Below are 19,156 nucleotides of genomic sequence, written 5' to 3' on the forward strand. Positions count from 1 at the left end.
CTTCTATGAAATATAACATGAGTTGCATTCTTAATAGATCCAATCTTGTGAATGTTGCTTTGGCTTTATCCCATTTAATCTTCTCAGCAATCAATGAAGTGAATGCCATTATTATCTTCATTTTAGAAGTGAGAAAATTGAAGCTCAAAAAGATTGTCATTTGTTCAAGGACCCACCAAGTTAGTACATGGCAGTAACCGAATTTTAACACAGAATGTCTTATTCCAACACTGGTGTTTTTTTACTGCTTCTTTAAAATATTCCTTTTTGAGAATTTTGGTGGTAAACCAGAGGGCAGAGACAGGTTAGTCTCAGGGGTGTACTATAAACACAATTGTTTTGCCCCTTGAGAATAGCACCCTGATTTCCCTTTAAGATAACACACCTTCTTGTACCTCAAATAGGATCTACCTTGTTTCCACCTTAGCTCTAAGAGTCAATATGTGACCCAGAGATGTCCAATGATAGTATTGTACTTCATCCTCCTAACCACAGCGATTGGTTGAGAGATGGGCACATGACTCAAGTCAGGCCAATGAGTGTTAAGCCTAGCCTGTTCCTAGCAATATTGGAAGAGTACTTTTCCACCCCTTACACTCCTACCTTCATGTTCACTAGCAAAGGACCACGGAAGCAGCAGACATCACTGCTGTTTGAAAAATCCTGTCTGACCATGAAGTCAACACAAGAAAGCAAAGCCAAGAAGTGGAAAGAAAGAGACAATTCAACAGTCATTCATCAGTCATTGAGCCTCTGGATCCAGCCATGCCTGAATTCTGACATACCAGTTCCTGATGGTGTTCAAAACCCAGTTCCTATCCTCAAGGACTGGTGGTGGAACTCAGAGCTCATAACTATGTTTAACTTATACCAAACAAAAAATGCTTAAATCATATTTCATTGTCTGTTTTTATTTACCTCCCTTTTTCCTTATACTTCTCATCATTCCTATTTTACCTTTCTGACTCACTCCCAGTGGATAATTAGAATTTTTTTTTGTCTGAAAATACTGTATTTCTGGCCTAAGCCTACAGGAAGATGTATATGTACAAAACCACAAACAGTTTGGCTGTGGAACCTCTTTTCAAATGAAATCTTACCTGGAATTCCAGGATATAAACTTGTAGCTCTTCAGGTTGAAGGTGGTACAGGGGGCCTGAGGAGCACAGACTAATGACCCCTGCTTTGACAATGCTGTTGTCTGACAAGTCCTTGTATTTATAGTACATGATGGTAGGTCGTGACAAAGTACAGAATAGAATTTTAACAAACCTAACCATTTTTGAAAACTCTTTGTCAAATCTTGTCATATGTTATGAGGATCCATCAAAATGACAATTTGCACATTCTGCCACATCATTATTTCTTTAAAACAAAGAGAAAATTCATGACATTAACTGTAAAAAGAAAATGTAAAAAGACATGTCTAACATCAGTTCTCTTTTCTCTGTTTTAACAATTATGTGTCTTATAAAACAGAAGGTAGATATGGAACCAACACTATAATTTTACTAGGGCAAAAGTTTCAAAAAGACTATAGCAGAAAATAGAGAGGGGGATTTTGGAGAGTTCGGGTCTGTATTTTAAGCCCCTGTGGCTGCAGCAGCAGCAGCAGCAACTCAAAAGAAAAATGAACAGCTGTAATGTTTTAGGGCAGGCAGTTTTAAGCAGGACCTTAACAACATCATCACCACCATCATTACCTTCATCACCATCACCATCACCACCACCACCATCATCTTCTCGAATGTTTTGAGCACGGAGCCTGTGTTGGACATCATGCTAAGTGTGTTGTGTACAGCAGCTCATTTCATCTTCAGCATGGCCCTTAGAGGGAAATACTGATATTATCCCTGAGCGATTAAGTGACTTGCTCAAGGTCACATAACAGGCAAGTGGCAGAACTGAGACCAGACCTGAAGTCAACCTGGCCCCAAAGTTCTTCAATGCAATCGAAGCGTGTGAGCAAATATTGGACTGTGAGGAACAAAATATCCCAATGCAGGTCCATCAGCCAATGCAGGTTGATGCAGGCTGGTCTCACCCTCTTACTCACCCAAGGAGAATGGCTGTAAAGTTGCACAAGTCTGAGATTCATGACACCTTATGCGTGCCATTGTATAGTTCAAAGACCTGGAGCAAAGGTTCTCTCCTTCATTTTCTCAGGAGTTCTCTCAGCTAAGGAGAGATCGTTTCTGAACTCATAGAAATAGAACAGAATGGTGGCTGCCAGGGGCTGCAGATGGAGAAAATGGGGAGATGCTAAGAAGGTACAAACTTCCAGTTATAAGATGGCATGGTGAGGATAGCTAACGATACTGTATTATATGCTAGAAAGTTGCTAAGAGAGTAGATATTAAATATCTTCACCCCTAAAAAAGTGGTAATTATGTTAATAGGCCCTATGTGTTAATCATTTCACAATCTATGCGTGTATCAAATCATCACATTGTACACCTTAAACTTATACAATGTTATGTGACAACTATATCTCAATAAAACTGGGGGGAAAAAAGAGAGGAAGGTTTTATTTCTTACACGTATTCTAAAGAAGAAAACACAGAGACACGGGAAGTGGTAAAACTTTCCAGGCCACACAAGAAATTCTTACTCCTTGTGCACATCTCTCTGTCATAAGCCACTGGGTACATAAGAAAGGACTTTTGCCCTGATCTCTGATCTTTCTAGTTCCAACTTCTGTATTCCAGTAAAGGTGATGGCCAGAGGGAAGGGAGAGGGAAGGGCTGGGTAGAAATGGGGGTAGAGGAATAGTGTCAACAATAAAAATAAAGTTAAAAAAACTTAAGAAAAAAATAAATGGGACCGTAAGAACATGATTATAATAGCTAATATTTGTTGAGCATTTACTATGTGCTTTATATACATTCCTTGAGGTGGGATCCCTTGGCCTGGCCTGTGCCTCTCGCAATCCAGGACCCCTCAGGGGATGTCGGACTGCTGGTTCAGTCCTATCCTCACAGGCCAGGCTGAGGGACCCCACCAGTGCACAAATCTGTGCACCAGGCCTCTAGTATGCATATAAGATCTTTGGTTAGCTCTCGCCAGGCATCCTTGTGGGAGTGACATTGCCTTTAAACCCTGCGTGGCAATCCCTGACACACTGCTGTGATGCCCAGGAAAGACAGGGCGACCTGGAAGTCCAACTACTTCCTTAAGATCATCCAATGTCTGGATGATTACCCAAAATGCTTCATTGTGGGAGTAGACATTGTGGGCTCAGAGCAGAGGCAGCAGATTAGCATGTCCCTGCGCGGGAAGGCTGTGGTGCTGATGGGCAAGAACACAGTGATGCGCAAGGCCATCCGAGGACACCTGGGAAACAGCCTGGCTCTGGAGAAACTGCTGCCTCATATCGGGGGAATGTGGGCTTTGTGTTCACCAAGGAGGACCTCACTGAAATCTGGGACATGCTGCTGGCCAATCAGGTGCCAGCTGCTGCCCTTGCTGGTGCCATTGCCCCATGTGAAGTCACTGTGCCAGCCCAGAACACTGCATTCCCGCTTCCTGGAGGGTGTCCGCAATGTTGCCAGCATATGCCTTCAGATTGGTTACCCAGCTGTTGCGTTAGTACCCCATTCTATCATCAATGGGTACAAGCGAGTTCTGGCTTTGTCTGTGGAGACTGACGACACCTTCCCATTTGCTGAAAAGGTCAAGGCCTTCTTGGCTGATCCATCTGCTTTTGTGGCTGCTGCCCCTGTGGCTGCCACCACCACTGCTGCTCCTGCTGCTGCTGCAGCCCCCGCCAAGAGTGCATTGACTGTCTGCCCCCTGGTGGTCATTGAGCATCATAGCTACCGGTCAAACAGTCAAACAGTCGAATGGTCGCTTAGGTTTTTATATATATAGATATCATTCATACTTCACAGCAACCCTCTGCAGTAGGTACTCCTTTCCCCATGTTAGGAAAGAGAATGTAGAGGTTTAGAGTGGTTAAGAAACTTGCCTTAAATGACACAGCTAGCTGGAAGCAGAGCCAGGATTTGAATTCCACCCATCTTACTTCCTATTCCTGCTCTTAACCTGGTACAAATCAACCATGTTCCGTGTACACAAGGATTGTGTTATTTTCATTTGTTTTGACTTGGAACATGTTTCTCATAGAAACAACTCCTAAAGGGCTCCCAGATCAATGCATCGAGGCCTATTTGTGCCTTGTTGTTGTTTAAATTCTATCTGCAGGAAAACTAGCAGGAACAAGATGTTTCAATGATGGTAATGAAAATAAATATGAGGCCAAATAAACAAAGAATTTTTTTAAATCTTAAATATCTATGTTGAGGAACTCCAAAATGACTATAAAAGGTGAAGGAAGAAAATGAATATTTTTGTTAAGATTATGAAAATTCCTCCCAACCAATTTCAAGCACTTTAGAGGTGATTACTGCTGGCCTTTTGTTTTGACTTTCCTGTTCCATGGTCCTGTTGCAGCAGTAGCACTAATCATGTGCCTCAAAATAGCAATAATAATAATAAATAAATAAATATTTTTTTCAATTTTGCACACAAGTGAAAATATGGTAATATAAGAGAAAATGCATGAACTTTGGAACCAAACACACAAGAATTAAAAATCAAATTTCTGCCAAATAGAGAAGCAATGAAGAAATCTCAGTCCCTTTACAGGGCATGAGTTTGTAAGGGGAAATACATTTTGGGTTTTCTGCTCATTTCTCTGAACAAAATAGGGTTGAGAACTTGGGTATCATATGTAATAGATAGTTTGAGTAATTGGGTGACTAAGTAAAAAGACTGAAATTAAGAAATACCATGAGAAACAGAACATGATATCTAAGTTAGGAGAAATGAGAACGTTAAAAAAATCAACTCTGACTGTAGGCTTGAAAGAAATCCATCTATGAACAAAATGAATATAGTAAATGCTGAAAGGTGAGCCTGAATTGGGACTTTTCCAAGGTGCCGCATGAGGATAAGGAGAAACTGAAGAGTGGACCAGTTATATTTTCTGGTTCTGGCTCCAGCTGCTCATACATCTCACCAGAAACCAAGTCTTGGCCCATGGCTTCTTAAAAATACTCAGAAAAGCCAGGCTGGTGTGGCTGAGCATCAACCTATGAACCAGAAGGTCCTGGTTCGATTCCTAGTCAGGGCACATGCCTGGGTTACAGGCTCGATCCCCAGTAGGGGGCATGCAGGAAGCAGCCGAACAATGATTCTTTCATCATTGATGTTTCTATCTCTCCCTCCCTTCCTCTCTCTCTAAAATCAATACAAACATATATATAGAGAGAGATGTCCTACTGTTTCAAAAAAAAAATACTCAGAAGATAGTGTAAATCCTTTCTCAAGAACAATCGTGAAAAGTAGCATTCTTTTGAAACCTCAATACTGTAATCACCTATTTTTATTGACCCTTTTGCCTTCCTTTACAGTTCGTACTCTTGTAAAGAGGGTCTTCCATAATGTTGGTTGGGAGACGATTGCCATTAAAATCCAAATCAAATTCTCACTCTGAGATTGAAGAACCACTCAAATGCAGATATTTGCAGCCTTCTTTTTTATTTTTATTTCTATTGATTGATTTGAGAAAGAGAGAGAGAGGGAGAGAAATATCAATTTGTTGTTCCACTTATTTATGCATTCACTGGTTGATTCTTATATGTGCCCTGGCTGGGAATTGAACTTACAACCTTGACATACCAGGATTACACACTAACCAGCTGAGTTACCAGGCCAGTATCTACTGCCCCCTTTTTTTAAAATACAAAAACAATTTTAAATGCAACAGGACTTTACTCAGCATGCCAATAAAATCTTAGTGGCCTTATTGACAAAAAATAACATTGACAAAAAAACTAAAGAAAAACCTGCAAAATGTCAGTATCTTTTGTATAAAAGGTACTTCTTAAAAAGGTATTTCTTTTTTCCATTTGGAAAACAAACACACAAGTAAATCAAGAGTTTATATTTGGTTCCTGTTAGAGGTTTTGTGAAACAATGATGATTTTCTCTTTGGACAGCATTCTTCTTCCAGGAACAGAGTTTGTTGTTTACGAATGGGTGACACAGAGCCGCAAGCTGAGAAGAGAACATGGAGGTCTTTCAGGAGTCTTGAGATAAAGGTTACCTTGGAAACCTGCAACCCTCCTGTCTCCTCAAGTCTCCTGGCAAGGGGAGAAGGACCACACCCCCAGCAGCTGAAAGGCTTGAGTTGGGGCTTGCACATAGGACTACGCCACAGACCAAGGGCAGATAGCTCTCTGAAGTCATCTGCCAGGACTTTTTCAAAAGGTGCTTAAAACTCTGGGAATAACACTCGAGATTCTGTTTGTGTTGTATACTCATAATGGGGTGCTGACCTGACACACAAATGTGTGTGTCAGATTTTCATATAAAAAAAAAAGAATCTTCCCCCAGAGATTTAGATGAGTCCTATCTGGAATCTACAGACTGGAAAATTAAATGTTTCAATATCATCAATTATGATGATGTGCACACAAGCACACACATTTTGGGCATCAATTAGTAGCTTTTGTTATTGAGTGCTCTCTGTATACCAGACACTATGCTATATTTATATGCATTATTTTACTTAAGCCTCATAAAAACCTTATGATGTAGGGACTTTTATTATCTCCACCTGATCAGTGAGGTAGCTGTCAATTAGAGAAGCTAAGTAAACAGCCAGCCAATAGCCAAGGCAAGGTGTCTTCCCTCTAAGCCCATGCATTAACCACTCCAGGATACTTGCTGCAGAAGGGGCTGCAGGAGAGACCCTTCCTCTTCAAATCCATTAAGCCCCATGCTGCGAATGCCAAGTTGTCCAGGAATGGAATTCTACCGGCAAGGGGACCATTGAGTACCCCTTGGGAGAGCAATGGAGAAAACTGAAGAGGAAGGAGCTCCTATGCTGGACTCTCAATGAAGAGCCAGAGGCTAGAGAGACTCATGTTTTCATGAGTAAGTTGGCAGTGGGAGGTGTGAATATGGGATTGAGGGGTCTCACTGCACAGCCACACTGTGGCACTGAAGTCCAAAGTCAGACATAATGACACCGACACTTGGCAACCAGAAAATCACATTTCTGTATAATAGACCAGAGGCTCAAACACTTGAAATTTATATTCAACAAGAAAGGTATTCAGAAAAAAAAAGATTTATACATTTTGCTACTCTGACCTCAATGATAACACCCCAAACATCCTGAAAGAGTAATTAATTTCCACTCATTTCCCCAAGTTATAAACACTCATTCATTCATGACATATGAATGGAGGCACTGCGTGTGCGTGGGCTGTGCTAGCAGGGATTGGGACACACAGTGGAATGAGAGCCCCCAGATGGCGCAGTCAGTGGTGGGAGATCCACCTGTAAACAGATCTTCACGGTGCAGGGTGCCATGTGCCCTAATGGAGGTATGTACAGGGCTGTGTGGACCCTAAATGAGAAGCACTCATCTCACGGAAGGTCTTGGAGATGATGGAGCAGAGTTTTGAGGATGACCAGGACTTATCCAAGAGAAGGGGTGAGAAGGAGGAGAGATATTGTTCCTGGGAAAGGGAAGAGCAAGTGCAAGGCTCAGGAGGGCCTGTCATCTTCCAGGAAATGTGCTTCCCTCTAAGGCTAGAGCCTTAGGGGTAAGGAAAGAAGAGGGAAAGAAGAGGGTGGTTCTTAAAGCGATCAGTTTAATGGTAAGCTGTATCAAATTTATATTCATATAGTCGAGCAGCATTCATAGTACTTCTCTTTGTTTTTCACTGTAGTGGAAAAGGTAGTGGTTTCAAACTCCAGTCCTCCAAAGAACAAAGCAATGAATCACTGTCTGCTAGTAGTGTCCAGTCCCCTTCCCCACTAACATACTCATTTCCCAGCTCTTCACACATGTCCACTCCTACCCACGATTGGAGATGTTGTTTCTTGTCCAGGTTCAGGGGTGGATTCTTGCTAGTCGAGGGCCGAGGACCGCCCATGGGCCTACTACCTGTTTTATAAATAATGTGTATTTGAAAACAACCACACCCAGCATTTCCTGTGGCTGCTTCTGCGGTGCAACCGCAGAGTTGAGTGACGGAGACTATATGGTTAACAAAACTAAAATATTTATTAGCTGGTTCTTTCCAGAAAATTGCTGACCCCTGATCTAGGCCAATCAGAGCACTGAATTCCCCTGGCAGATCTTATTGGTCCAAAGGTGGGCTTGTTGCTTACACTGGCCAATCAGATTAAAGGGAAGAACTTAGGTTTTATGTTTGCAGCAAGGATTCTCTCATTTCCCTCAGTTGTTGCCCCAATTGCTGCCATGGCTGTTCTGATGTTCATGGCAGAACTACGAGATGGAAAGATCTGGGTCCCTGATAGCACTGTTGAGCCATTAAATCAAGCAACCCAGCAGCCTGCCCTATCTCTGGACTTAGTGTCGTTTGAGATAACACATTTCCTTATTGTTTAAGCCAGTTTGAGTAAGGCTCTCTCTCACTTGGAAGTAAAAGCATCCATTGTTGTGGCATAAGTAATGCCATCTTGATCAAAGGCAGACTCTCACCGGCTGGGTCCTAAAGCATAGTCACAAACCCAGAATTAAACAGAGGAAATAATGGTAAGAAATAAGCACCATCAGAAGCCTGTGCACACTGCCCTTGGGGAGAGTCTAAGGGCAGCCACACACCCTACCTATGGTTGATTGAAATTTTTTGAAAAATAAAGTTCCTAATTCAATAACTCAAGATGGTTTTCAAAGAACAGCAGTGTAGATATATTGAAAATTGGGGGGATGGAGAGGTATCTAGGAAAAGTGACAGCTGACTGCCTAAGAGGAAGGAGAAAGAAGAAACAGATACAAACAAATGAACAAAAAACACAAAAGTAGGTCATGCCAGTTAATATAGAGGCAAACGCTCCTTATAAGTAGCCTGCGATGGCCCCAGGAGTGACACTATGTTAGACAATCACAATCCGTGCTTATAAAAACTGGCCTTGACACGCCAAAAATAGAATTAGTTATGTCCAGTCTATTCTGTTTAAAACACACAAAGAAGAATGAAGGCTCTTTTATTCCAAGATTTTCTGACTCTGCTCAAAAACGTTTTTTCTTAATAACAAAATGACAATTCAACAATATGGGAAACACACCCTGTTCCTCAAATGCTAGATCAAAGGAATCTTTGCAAGAGGAGTCCTGCTTCATGACCTAGTTCCATTGTGCCCTGGGCCAGCAGGATGGTACTTTTCTAACATCAAACATTGGCTCAATTATATAGCACCCCTGAAAGCAGGATCCAGGTATGGAATCTCACATTTGGTACAGAGGCCAGTGCAGCGCAGTGAACAAAGCTCACACACTGGAGTCAGATAGATCTGAATCCAAATCTCAGTTCTGGATCCAAACTAGCTATGTGGATCTCTGCTTCCTAACTCATAAGACAGGAACAATGATACATTTCTCGCCTGATTATTGTAAGACCTCAAATATCTGTGTGTGTGTGTGTGTGTGTACATACACACACACTAAAGGCCCGGTGCACGAAATTCCTGCACAGGTAGGATCCCTAGGCCTGGCTGGCAATCAGGACCAATCGGGGCCTTCCTTTCCCCAGCTGCCAGCTAGCTGGCCCGGGCCATCCTTTGTTTTGCACCACCCCCTGGTGGTTAGCGCACATCATAGCGAGCTGTCAAACTTCCAATCTGTCGAACTCCCAGTCGATTGAACTTCCAAGAGGACAATTTGCATATTAGCCTGTTATTATATAGGATATATATATATAGTTAGCATCTAGCGTAACACCTGACATATATTAGGCCTCCATTTATGGAAGCTGTTACTGTCTGTTATTGGTATTGGTATTATTATTATCATTCTATCCCAAGTATTCTAAAACATTGTATTTGATAGGCAAATTTGCTATAGAAATATTTCAAGGCAGAGAGGGACAATCCCATCTGCCTTGTTTAAACCTTCAGTGACCTTCCTTTGGTTTCATTGCCCCAATGCATGGAGTGCAAGGAAAAACCAAAGAAAGAGGCAGACTGCTCCAGATGGGCAGGGGGAATTTAATGAGCAAGGGAACTTACTGGCAAAGCTTGTTGTGGGTGGTAGCAAAAGGAGGCGATCTCCACACCCACCAGCCAGAACCTTAACGTTTACACAGAGGTCTTCTCTGTGTTCATATATATCATTCAGAGGTTCTCAGCCTGTGGGTTGTGACCCCTTTGGCGGTCGAACGACCCTTTCACAGGGGCCGCCTAAGACCATCCTGCATATCAGATATTTACATTATGATTCATAACAGTAGCAACATTACGGTTATGAAGTAGCAACGAAAATAATTTTATGGTTGGGTCACAACATGAGGAACTGTATTTAAAGGGCCAGAAGGTTGAGAACCACTGAGATGGTCTTAAGACCTTGCTCTCTCAGGCTGTGTCCTTGAAACAGCTCCCACTGTGGGAAAGGTGGGGGAGTGTATATTCCAAAGACATGGAGGTGTGAGGAGGATCTGATTGCCCAGGTCCAGCTCTCAGGTCAATCAGTGGCCATATCCTCTTAGGTACCCCTCCAACATCTTCCGGGGAAGCAGAGTGAGCCAAAATGCTGTGACGAAGAGCTGAGTCCTCCATAACAGTACTTTATTCAGGAATAAGAAATCCATGAAAGCCTAATTCATGGATTGGAAATGAGTTTAAGTGGTCATTGGACCCAGCAACCCACTGCCCCTTCCAATGTGTCAGAGGTCAGATGGGGCCATCGTTTAAATGAATAAAGTGCAGTGAATGGCTGAAGCAGTTGATGTGGTCAATCTAGCTTCTAATATGCTCTGAATGGTCCCACACTATTCAACAGTAGGATCTTCAGAGGACCCAAACTATTCAACAGTGACTGCACTTAACAGAGGCGTGTGGAAGTTAATGATGACCTCAGGAGGCTAGGAAGTCCAAGATCAAAGTGCTGGCTAATTCAGTTCCTGGTGAGGGCCTTCTTTCTGGCCTTCTCACTATGTCCTCACAGGTGGAGAGGGAATTTTCTCCCTCTCTTCTTCTTTTTTTATATAAAGCCAGTAATCCCATTCTGAGGCTCCCATTCTTAAGACCTCCTAGAATCCCAATTACCTCCCAGAGGCCCATCTCCAAATACCAGCACATTGAGGGTTTGGGCTTCAGCATATGAAGTTAGTGGGGGCACACAATTCAGTTCGTACTATGACCCTTTCGCAACTTCTTCATCTAAAACATAATTTCATTCTCTACATCATGAATAGTCTTTGAAGTGACTTTTCTCAGATTTTCCAAAATATTTCTTCTTTTAGCTGTGATTAAGCATAAAGAATTTCATCTCAGCTGGGAGAAGGTTGGAAAGAATCAGCTCTGTAGGAGTAAAGGATGCTTTTATAAAGGAAGCCCTCGTGACACTCTTCTCCACTGAAGAACACTTAGAAATTACATGAGGCCGAGGGAGGTCAGGGATAAGGGAAAGGAGGGTGGAAAAACAGGCTTATGTCAGCAAGAACTCAAGCATGCAAACAATGGCCTGCTCTCTCTCTCTCTGCTTAGCCTGAGCTGAGCTCTGGAGCCAACCACGCTCCAACTGAGGCTTTGATTACCAGATAGGTCTGTGCTACAAGGAAATAAACCTCAAATTTGTGAGAGAAACAATTAGGTGAGGGGGAAGAGATTGAAAACAGTAGTCTGCATTTAGTGACTTTCTTGAGCCTAAGTGCAATAATCGCTGGAATAATGTCATAAGAAGGCCCAAGCTGGCAGGGTCTAAGGGCTGGTTTTGTGTTCATTCTATGTTGACCTCTGCAGTGGTTGAAAAACAAAACAAAACAAAATGACTCTGGCAAGATCAAACATCCATTTCTTGGTACCTGAGAATGGTGCAGAGAAAGAGAATCCTGAGCAGAAGGTGGAAGCAGAGAAAGTCTTAAAATATGTATGACTGATTCAGTTACCTCTTGGGAGGCACAGGGAAAGGAGGAGGAAGTAAAGGACTTTTCCTGAGAGCCAAGGAGAATGGAAGGTCTTAGAAGGAAAGGACCCTGCCTGTCTTGTTTCCAATGACTTCCTAGCTCCTAACATAGGCCTTGACGCGCAGGAGACACTCAGTATTTGTTTCAGGAAGGAACGGCTTGACCCAGAGCCCATTATATGGTAGGTGCTCAGCAGGTAGTTTTGAAAGAATCAACTAATGAATGAATGCCTACTGTATGCCAGACATTGCTTCATTCTTTCATTCAATTCACAGGGACTTTATTGAACAAGGTCTATCCTGCCCCTGAAGAGCTTACAGTGTTGGGGAGATAGGCACATGAGCAATGGCGATGGCAATGCAATATGCAGGCTTCACCAGACTGCAGGCAACATCGGAGAAGAGGATCTCAGTCTCCCTGGGAGAGTCAAGGCCGTCTTTACAGAGGAGGCAGCCTTTGAGCTGAAACTTTAAGATGAGCAGAGGATCTCAGACATTTCAGACAAAGAGAAGGGTGTGAGAGAAGATGACAAGTTCATCCTTGCAGGAGGAAAAATCCAGGGGGCAAAGAAAGTGGAAGAGTACATTGAGAAAGGAAAGAGATGAGGCCTGGGCCTCGCTCCATCATACAGGGTCTGGTATTTCATTTGAAGTAGTTTGAACTCACCTTCTAGAAAGTGGGAAGGAGGACCAGCTTCATGGACATGTGACCTGCTCAGTCCCACAGTACCCCATGCTCAGAAGGGCCCTGTGCTTGCTTTACTGCTCTGCTGTTGGCTGTCTTAAAATTCTTAATAGTTTTGTCTTTGAGTGTTTGTTTTGTAAGGAAAGTCCAATGGGACAATGAAGCCAGCCCATGAGCAGAGAAGGTATTTGCAATATGCATTAGCTGGCTGCTTCATTCACATGTGGGATTCATGAAGGCCCGAGAGCACTGCACCCCTGCAGACCTACTATGGGTGGGAGTTGAGCAAGTACAAGGTAAACATTTTATGGAAGCCACCAGCTCCCACCGACTATTGATAGCATGTGTGCATACTAAGAAGTGAGATACAACAGTTGGGCTCGTTTTGTGCAATGGGCTACAAAGTACAAGTGGTATCACCTATGAGTTACAGGCTCCCACATTTGCATTTAAAACTGGCATTGCACAATATGAAAATGGGCAATAAAGTTTGTGCCGTAATTTATCATTTGAATTTTTCTTTACATAAAATGGCAAATAAGAGACACTACAAAAAAAATGAAAAGGAGGAAGTTTCATATTTTCATATTTTAATACATTTAATGGCATTTCTCTTTGCTTTCTAAACATTTTGCACTGAGCCCCAGAAATTATGTAGTTGGCTTTGATGCAGAGCCATTAAAAAATCTCCGGGGCGGGGGGGAATGGACACATATGTAATACCCTTTGTAATACTTTAAGCAATAAAAAAAAAGGTAAATTGGATTTATATCTATCTTGAGATTAGTATACTGTACCCAAATAAATAGCATTTACTCTTTAAAAAAAAAATCTCCCACCCTCGCCAGCATGGTTCAGTTGGTTGGAACATTGTCTCGTACACCAAAAGGTTGCAGGTTCAATTCCCAGTCAGTATGGGAAGGTAGTCGATGGATGTTTCTCTCTCCTCTCTTCCCTTCTCCTTCTCCTTCTCCTTCTCTTCTCCCCCTTCCCCTCCCCTCTTCCTCCTTCTCTCCTTCTCCTCCTTCTTCTTCTCTCTTTCTCTCTCCTCTCTTCTCTCTCTCTCTCTCTCTCTCTCTCTCACTCACTCTCTCTCTCATCAATAAGCATATCCTCAGGCGAGGATTAAAGAAAGCAAAAAAACAAGAAACAAAAACTGTTGAGCAAGGAAGACACACTACAAGACTATTTTATTTTGGAAAAACAATGCTTACCAGAGTGTGTAAGTTACAAGAGAAGGAGATACAAGGAGAAAGGCTAATGAGGTCTCTGTGAGAGCAGGGTCAGGGGGATGGAGAGAAAGGGATGCGCAAGGAGTTGGTGGGCAGAGTACTAGGGCCAGTGATTCATTCCATAGGAGAGGTAAGCAAGGGGGAAGAATATAGCTTGACTCCCAGATTTCTGGCTTCAGCCCCTGTCTGTTGCCATCCACTGAGATGTGGAGTAGGAGGAAGAGAGACTGTGGGATGGGTGAGGGAGGAGGGATGGGTTGAAGGTAAAGGTTGGTCTGGGACCTGGGGTAGACTCCTCATGCTTGGTCCATGCAGTGCTTCTCACTCCACTTTCTGGTAACAGACCCCTCCTCCTTTGGCCTCAAGGGTGTCGCTGTGACCTGGGCTGGGGCTCATCCTGGTTCTTGGACACAGCTAGTGGTCCAAGGAGTGGGCAGGTAGATTTCCTAAACCAGGATTATCAGAGCCCTTCCCTAGGATTTTTCAAACTAAAACTGGGAGGTGTCCCAGCACCAGAAGTGCGTCTGCAATTGCCAAACAACCCTGCTTCTAGTGAGCCTGAGACTCAGGTCGGAGTGAAGCCAATACAGAGAGGATGAGCAGTGAGCCCAGTGACTTTGAGTTCCTGGATCCCCCTTCATCCTGCCCTTCCAGGTAACAGGATCTAAGAAACCCAGCCTCTCCTCATTCCCGCCTCTCCTCATTCCCCTCCACCCTCTCCCAGCCTTTTATGTTTTCCGTAAGCTAATTGGAGTTAGGGCTCGGTCACTTTCGACTGAAAGAGTCCTGATTAATACAGGACCCGTGGCCACATGCCCACGGAAACAGCTTGTGATAGATATTATTCCCATACCGTGGGGAAGTGAACCGAGGTTCAGGAAGGCTAGAGAACTGCTCAACCACTCATGGCTAACAAGCCGAAACTCGAATGCAGGTGTGTCTAACTCCAAAGTCAGTCATCTCTCCACGATGCCACACTTTCTTCCTAATCTGTTCTGTAGTCTTACTTTCCTTTCTATAAACTCAGGACTTCAAATTTAGGGACATTCACGCTACTGAACTTCCAAGTTTCTTGCTTCATTACCAATAGCAATGAGACCAGACGAAGAGTTCTGGAGCGTTTCCCAGGCCCTGACTATTCCCACTTTGAAAGTCACGGGCACCAGAGGGCCTGGATGCTAATTTTGCAGAAGTTTAAAGTCAGTGGCCTATCACTGAAACCTTAGTTTTCTACACTTTGTCTTGTTTTATGAGTTCAAATGGAAATTCAAGCCTTAATTCCTAACAGAGTTACAAGGAGGTGGTAACAAACGGAGCCCAAGGCTTCAGAACTTGAGCAAAGCTATCCGTGACCTTTTCTCAAGTCTGCCTCTCTGTTTGTCACTGAAAAAGTCGTGGTTATTCCAGAACACATAGATAGGTGACTATGGAAACAGCTTGCGTCCTTCTCCCCCTTAATCTTCAATGGGTAAGAGGTTACAGCTCCATAGAGTTCATCCCTTCTCTCGCCAAAGGATATGGCAGCTCTAAATTGCCCATTGTTGTACTTCCTGTCACCAACCTCACAGCCACCCAGCGATTTCAGACACAGTTGGGTGAATGTTTGAAATCCACCCTCACAATAGTTTAATAGGGATATATACATACCCTTATTAAAATATATAAAAATATATCCCTCACCCGAGGACGTGCTTATTGGTTTTATTTTTTTATTTTATATGTTTATTGATTTCAGAGAGGAAGGGAGTGGGAGAGAGAGATAGAAACATTAATGATGAGAGTGAATCATTGATTAGCTGCCTCCTGCATGCCCCCTACTGGGGATGGAGCCCGCAACCTGGGCATGTGCTCTTGACCCAAATCGAAGCCAGGACCCTTCAGTCCACAGACCAACTTTCTGTCCACTGAGCCAAACCAGCTAGGCCGCGCAGTGGTTCTCAACCTTCTGGCCCTTTAAATACAGTTCCTCATGAGGTGACCCAACCATAAAATTATTTTCGTTGCTACTTCATAACTGTCATGTTGCTACTGTTATGAATCGTAATGTAAATATCTGATATGCAGGATGGTCTTAGGCGGCCCCTGTGAAAGGGTCATTCAACTGCCAAAGGGGTCGCGACCCACAGGTTGAGAACCGCTGAGGGCAACTTACTGGTTTTAAAGAGAGGGGAAGAGAATGGGGGCAGAGAGAGAGAGAGAGAGAGAGAGGGAGAGGGAGAGAAACATCTATGTGAAAGCGAAACATTGATCAGTTGCCTTTCCGTGTGACTCAGCTGGGTTTGAACCCCCAACATTTCAGTGTATGGGCACACTTGATTACGAAATTTTTCAAAACGACAACACAGGAGCCACGAGGATGAGACCTAATCATAGCGCTCAAATCCAGCTGCTGTGGTTTCCCCAAAGCGATTACGTCTGATTACCACAAATGACTTAGTCTTCCAGTTATCTGAAAACTAGGTGACCCTTCTGTCCTCAGAGAGCTGTTTTGGGGGCACTGAGATTTACCTAGAAAAAGTGTGCAAGTGTAGAGTTTTCCATTAAAAAAACAAGTGGCGAATCACCAGCAAAATCTGTTCGCTCCCAGGTCCTCCGATTCAAAGGTTTCCTGGGCAGCCACAGCAGATAAGGCCTTATCTTCCGCCCTCGGTTCCCTTCTCGGGCTCTCTGCACCGCCTGGCATATGGAAGGGGCCCCTAACCGCGGAGACCAACGCCCCAGAGGCAGCCGGGCCGCCGGCGGGTCTGCGGCTTCCCACAAAGCCAGGGCGCAGCGATGCGTCCTGAGCCCGGGTGTCCCCGGAGGGGGCATCCACCTGGCTGAGTGGAGCACCCGGGCAAGCCCCCCACTCGAGGCCGGAGCCTTTGTGTCCTGATCCCTTTCCAGAGTCCCCTGAACCTGAGGCTGCCCGGCCTGGACTCGCGCTCCGCCGAGACTAGCCGGGTGCCGCGGGCACAGAACTTAACCTCCCGGCGCCTCAGTGTTGCCATCTGTAAAATAGGGACATAATTACCCCCGCCTCTCGGGATGGTTAGAAGTAAATGAGGAGACGCCTGTAAAGTTGTTAGAGACAGTGCCTGGTGCATTGTTAGTGAGGAGTCGCCTCTATTATTATCGTCTCTACTCTCAGCGATGTCATGGGACCTGGTGGATTTAGGGCCGGAGTGGGAGGCAGAGCCTGGCTCTCCCTCGCGGTACCAGGCCTCCCTTTGGCGCTGCTTTCCCATTTGTGAAGAGAACATTAACAATAGCAGCCCTATTTGTCTCGCAGGAGGACTTCATTAGCGCCCCGAGATGAGAGCCAGGTCCTCTGAGCTCTGCAGGTGAAGGCTGGTGTGTGCGTGCGCCCAGCAGCTGAGTGCAGAAGAATGGCATTCGTTCGCGATTCAGTGCGCCTTCACCCAGGGAACTCTTCTTCTCCATTAACATTTCCCAGCTTCATATCTACTCCCCTGCTTCTGCCTCCCTGGTTATTTAAATAAGTTGTTCCCTGGAGTCCCAACTCCTGAAAAATTAGAATGAGATTGACCTCTTTTCCTTTCCCAGTTTCTCTTGTCTTTCTGGGTCCTTTCCTTTTCCTTCTCAGTGAATTGTAGTCCTGGGGTGATCCTGTGGGCTTAACCTACAGCCACCCTGCATCTCTCCAGTTCAGAATACGTAATCAAAGGGGCTGTGTGTGCGGGCTTAGTTGCCTTGTGCCCATTTCTTTGTGAGGCATTGTAAGCAAGCTGTGATTTCGTCTAAATTTGCATCTGCTGGTCTGATGGACTTTTCAAAGGCCTCTTTGAAGCCTCCACACGTCTGGCATGTGCTGGGACCAAAGCACTTGGTAGAAATCATTTCGCCCGTCCTCACACATATTGCGTGGGGTCGAAGACAGTAGTGTAGATTGTCTAACTAACATTTTGAACAAGAATTTTCATATGCTTTGAAGTTGGAGAAACAGAGGTGCAAGGATGTATTGCCTTCCTAACTGAGCATGGCGATGGCTGAGCCAGTTTCGAGGGGTTGCACTAACTGTTGCTCTCACGGATATGTTTGTTACCTGAATTTTTGTCTCTCACAAGCCACTATTTCTGAGTGGTTTACAGGATTTTCTCAGCTGGGAGTAAGTAGAAAGAGGCCTGGCAAACAGGACAGGAGACCTGGGTCCTAATTCTGGCTCGAACACTAGCTTATCATGTGATTTGAGCAAGTCACTTACTCTATCTCCATCCTGGCTCAGCTTTCTCATCTGCAGAACAAGGGACATGGAGCAGATGATCTTTAAGGGGCTTTAGAAGCTTAAAATTGTACTGCGTCTTCATGGTTTATAACTCTGAGCTTGTATGTGGAGGAGGAGGTTTAGAGGCATTGTCATTCCTACTTAATGTTCCTCTTCATGTAGGGAATTTGTCATTGCTTTTGAGATTTGGGTGTCACCCCACTAGGTTTCTTGGTGAGGTTGTTGAATGGATGCTAACTTTCAAGAAGGTCTTTGGTAATCATCAAAACATATTTATTTAACATTTTTGGATGGGACATGTGGCTGGTGCAGCTTTACTCCCAGGGAAACTCATAGGCTTGAAACTGGAAGCAATCTAATCCAGCTCCTTTGCTTTTTGTGTAAAGAATAAAAACAATAGCAAACACCTATATCACACATGCCAATCACTGTTCTAAATGCTTTACGTATATTCATTCACTTAATCCTCCCAACAACCATCTTCTGAAGTAGGTGCTGTATTAAAATTACCAAGGAGCAGAGAAGTTAAATACCTTGCTCAAGAGTATAGGCTGTCAAGGGGCAGAGTCAGGATTGGAACCCAAGCAGTCTGCCTGTATTGTTCACATTAGCCCAGCTACCTAACACCTGGCTTTTCTGTCATCAGTGACCTAAAATGTTGTTTCACTGAAAGGAAAAGATCCTAAGAAACCACCTATTGTTTGTTTCCTCTAGTTTCCTGTTGAGTAGTTATGAGGGTTGCTCCAGTAACCTGGTTGCACAGGATTCATTAAATGAACACAAAAGCTTTTGTATTTGAACATAGTGACCCAGGAAGAGCTGAATAGCAGTTGCCGGACCTTAACCACATCTACTCAAGTCCTCCTTTTTAGAACCGCACGACGTCTCATACGGCTGGTTTGTGTGCATACACATACTAGTAGTATTTCTGGTTACTTCTGATGCATGACATGGAGAGTTTTAGGCACTGAGATACTTGTCTCCATTGCTTTTTGCTAGTGAGCCTCTGCTTGTCGCCAGGCGCTGCTAGATGCTGGGAGTAGTGACAAATGAGATACGTATGCCTGCCC

The 19,156-nt window shown here is 44.0% G+C and overlaps 1 pseudogene; it reads left to right on the plus strand.

Annotated features, from left to right (window-relative positions):
* The first annotated feature begins 3,086 nt into the window (after nucleotides 1-3,086).
* LOC102762835 lies at nucleotides 3,087-3,647 on the plus strand (annotated as a pseudogene).
* The last annotated feature ends 15,509 nt before the right edge of the window (nucleotides 3,648-19,156 follow it).

This window comes from Myotis davidii, unplaced genomic scaffold, assembly GCF_000327345.1.
Source record: "Myotis davidii unplaced genomic scaffold, ASM32734v1 scaffold120, whole genome shotgun sequence".
Classification (NCBI taxonomy): Eukaryota; Metazoa; Chordata; class Mammalia; order Chiroptera; family Vespertilionidae; genus Myotis; species Myotis davidii.